This window comes from Mauremys reevesii, linkage group 4 (genome assembly GCF_016161935.1).
Source record: "Mauremys reevesii isolate NIE-2019 linkage group 4, ASM1616193v1, whole genome shotgun sequence".
Lineage (NCBI taxonomy): Eukaryota > Metazoa > Chordata > Testudines > Geoemydidae > Mauremys > Mauremys reevesii.
In genome coordinates this window covers 5,870,715-5,875,186 of record NC_052626.1, presented here as the reverse complement: position 1 = coordinate 5,875,186, position 4,472 = coordinate 5,870,715, and positions in this window count along the sequence as shown.

Sequence of the window (4,472 nt, the reverse complement as noted above, 5' to 3'; positions counted from 1 at the left end):
GTCACCATCAGTTAATTATCCCAGATAACCCTCTGGTCTTTCCCATAGTCTGCAGCACTGCTCTCTAGTCAGCAGTTGGCTCAGGACCAAAGGACCAACCTTTGATTCTCTGCATTTCTTGCACCCTCAGGAAAGTACGCTACAACTTCAAAAAATGACCCACTAAACTGTTCTTACCACTTACTCATCAGATTGGTTGCACTTCCCAACAAGAGAGGTCCCATAACAAATGAAACGAATGTGCAGATATTGGATTCTTTGGAAAATTACTTAAGGTGATGTTCAATTATACATGCCTTGTTCCTCAAGTTTCAAATGATATGTGTATGCATGATGGACTTAAATTAATATTTGAACTGTTAATTGGAGATTACACTTGACAGTGAGGTATTTTGGTGGCACATTGTGCATGGACCCAGAGATAATAATGATGGGTGAATTTTTAGCAGCCTATAAATAAATAAACATAAACGAAACCCACGTCTGCTATGCTGTCTCCAGTGAATCACGCTGATTTGTATAAAAGTCTCCATTTGATGTTCCCTCTTGGGCAGGGAACCACTTTGATGCCTTCAAGGGCCCAGCCCATGGTGGGAGCTTCAGTACACAAATAAAAACTAATCATGAAACATCTATTTGTGTTACATACACATATCGTAGAGTCACATAAACTGTCAAAGCTCATTGCATGGGTTTGAAGATGCCTTTTTGAGACTGGGCTGAACCGGAGTGGTGTGCTTGCACTGAACAATTTATTCTGTGAATTTAGCTTTTTTTTTCTGTTTTGAATTATCCAGGAACAGGCAGGTGTTTTTATGAATTTGCATTTCTTTAATGAGTAAATACTAGCTAACCTACAGCTTGCTTGCAAAATAGATGGTGTTAATATTCACTATCTATGGGTCACCTTGTTCATATGGAACAGTTTCTGATCCCTGGCCTAACTAATTGTGAATTATCAGTGAACATACATAACTGCCCAACAAAACTACCGTGTGAATAATAAACATAGATTTTCCAAAGTGGCCAGGGTAGAACGTCCAGCACAGATACTCTCCCAAGCATGGATTCAGGCTGGTATTTGCAATGCTTTTGGTTTCTGCAGATGTTCTTACCTGAATGTTTGTGACTAAGCACATTATGGAGCTTGCAAAGGGAAGAAGTGAATTTTACTAGCAAGAAGATTGGTACAGAAATCTGTCTAGTCATTGATAGATTGCCGTATCTGCCACACAAGTATTTGTAATTTAAAAAAAAACGTAATAGATAATGTTGCAGCAATATCTTGCAATATCTCTGGGAGGTCTCACTGTATTAAGTTTATGTATCATTGTGGGCCAGGGATGGTATTTAATTCCCTGGGGGAAGGTAACCCCAGTCCCTCCAGGAATTAAAAACAGTGGGGGATGATCTGGCAAATGCACTCAGGTTGTAACACTTCCAGAGATGCAGTGCCTCATTGGGAGGCTACATAGACTAATTTCAACTGGATTCTCCAGGGGCAGCAGCCAAAGAAAGGACTGTTGGATAAACAGCCTTAGCTTCAACTGACTCATCCAGCAAATGGCCAGGACCTTCCATTTGCTGGATGGCGTGGGGCATGGGGCAGGGGGATTGAAAAGGAGAGAGAAGGGGAGAGGTTGGCAATCCCCTAGGGAAGGGTTGGAAGGCCTGAGACTGACCAGAGTCATTGTGGAGATGGGGAGTGCTGATCTATGCTAAGCATATCAGTGTGCACGTAGTATTTTGATTGTTTTAATGTGCTTTCTCTGTAATGCTTCTACCTTAAGAATAAAGGTGCTTGCTTAGAAACAAGTGTGTGATAACTTAAAACCACGGGCAATTACCCTGTCCACAGCCATTAAAGGGAAGGCGAAGCAGAGATGCTGGCCTGTTTTGGCCATCTGACTTGTTGGGGAACTCACCATGCAGGCAGGGAGCTGAGCAGACCTGGAAATATGCTGGTCAGGAGGGAGAGAGATGCAGGTCTCTGCCCAAGAGAGATGATGGCAGAGGAGCCAGATGCCGGAGAGTGGGTACCTTTGTTGGACTGTAGAGGGGGAATAGAGGTGCAGTTGCCCTGACTATGGCAGCTATTATCACTCTATGTATAACAACAGCTGAACCATTGATTAAAACATCTATTCTTTGTATATTAATATTTTATAGACTATTCATAAATGTACCCTTATAGTCTTGTAATGTAAAGTGTGCCCCTCATTTTCTACTGTTTATCCATAATATGGGATTTGGAAATGCCTGACTGGATGCAGTGAGAACAGGTTTTTGGTTGTGTGTATCAGTGACTGTGGACTATGGGTAGAAATGGTTTTAGTTTTGCCAAACCTCATCAGTCAAGTTTTTGGGCTCTAAGGTTTCACATGACCTGAGGCTCTGGATTTGGTCCTTTTCTCGTCATGGAGGTTTATTTATACTGGATCCTTCTCCGTAAAGGTTTATCCTTTATTCTGCACATGTCCTGCACAAGTGTGAAGCATGACTTAGCTCTTAATAGTGTCCATGTGCACATCATTCAAGCAAATCTTGCCTGTGCACATCTCAATTAGTTATTAGTTATGCAACCAAAAATGTACATGATAAAAAAAATTCAATCCACAGGAGTAATTTCATTAGCAAGTTAAATCATTCCATGTGTCAGCTGTGTTTTAGAGAGAGAAACTCTCACTAACCTGCTTTCATAAAAGGAGCTGAAATCAAAGCAGGCTATTTAAATCTTTCACATGGCTGCCTTTCTGGCCCAGTCCCCATGAAGCACTCTCAAATTCATATCAGGTTTGATCCATCAGTCCAAATCTCTTTTTGCAGTTGTTGATTTAGAAGCTAACGGAGATGTCTGTGTGACTGTCGTAAACATATAAGTGGATGCTGCTTTTTTCCCCTTAATAAAATGTATTAGCAACTGTTGTCTCCAGAATCTCAGCTCATATGAAATGCTGCAGGTCACCCTTCCACTCTAGGAGAGAGCTAGTTTCTTAAATGAAAATGCATGTAGCTATGTCTAAGATATTGCAAGTGCAATCAACTTATAGTACCTGCTAAAAGCTTTCTGATAGATATGATAGGTGCTCATGTTTTGAATCTTAGAACTTGTTCATGTCTCCTCATTTGTCTTTAAACAACGTAAGCACAGTAGACCAAGAGAGAGCAAGTCTCAGTGACACTGAGATGTTTAGAAATCACCTTCAACACCATGTTAGCCAATTTCTGCGAAGAAACTTTTTCTTTGTTAATACGTTGTTGGGGTTTTTTTTTGGTAGGTGAGCTAAAGATTTTTATTACAGTGTAATGTCCAGACATCATGGGGTCAGATCCCATCAAATGCTCCAGTTGCAAGCCAGTTTAACCAGCTATATAGGGAGTTGCGTAGTGTAAGGAGATCCCTGAGTGGTGTGTCAGTGACACAGCCATCCCTAAACCACCCCCTATACTAGCAGAATAGAGAGTGTGTCAGGGACATACCAACAGAAAAGAAGTGGTGAGATATATCCTGTGCACAGTTTAGAATAGCCTTAAGGCTGCTCTAATTTCCTGTGCGGAATGAATTGTCCCCAGGGTCATGGCAGTGAGGGAGAACATAAAGGTGGCACAAACCCTTCACTCCCCAGATGTGTTGCATGCTGCTCCAACTTAGGGATGGTCCAGTGGTTAGGTGCTAATCTGAAAACTCCAAGATCTCTGTTCAAGTCCCTATATTGCTACCAATTTAGTGAGATATCAGGCAGGTCTCTTTAACTCTCTTCCCTATCTGTAAATTGGGAATGACAACACTTCCATAGCTCACCGGAGGTTTGTGAGGATAACAACATTAAAGAGCAGGAGGTGCTCAGATACTAGACACCTAAGATAGAAAAGGTAAATAGTATCTTGAGATCACTCTTTATACTATGCTAGATTTACACACTGGTTGGGCTTGTGAGATACAAAGCAGGGGCAGTAAATTATTTTGTGTGATTGTGTGGAAAGGTTTTTAGCCGATTTCAGATTTATTCTCACAGATTCAACAATGGTATTATCCTAAAACACCCTAGCAAAGCAAACGATCTTAAAACAGAAAATCCAAGAAGCCAGATTACAACAGAGCCTAAGCAAAAGGAATGGGTTATACATTTCTGTCAGCCATTTTCATTCATCCTTGAGTGGTCTGAGATGCAGGGTCTACTCAGTTAGGAGGTGATTAGGTATCACTTGTGGTATTGGAGAGAAGGAATAAATAAAATTCCTTTGCAGAGGGCAGCTCTTGGGATAAAACCCCTGCCACCCCACAAGAGGGAGCTGATATGGATCTGAGAGTTTACGAGTTTACAGTGTAACCTTTTGGGTTAATTAACGCAGGAACCACCTTTCAGAAGCTCGTTAATCAAGTGTTACATGGCCTACAAGATTTTGCATGGGCTTATATTGATGACACTGCAATACTTAGCAGTTCTTGGTCAGATCATAAAACACACTTG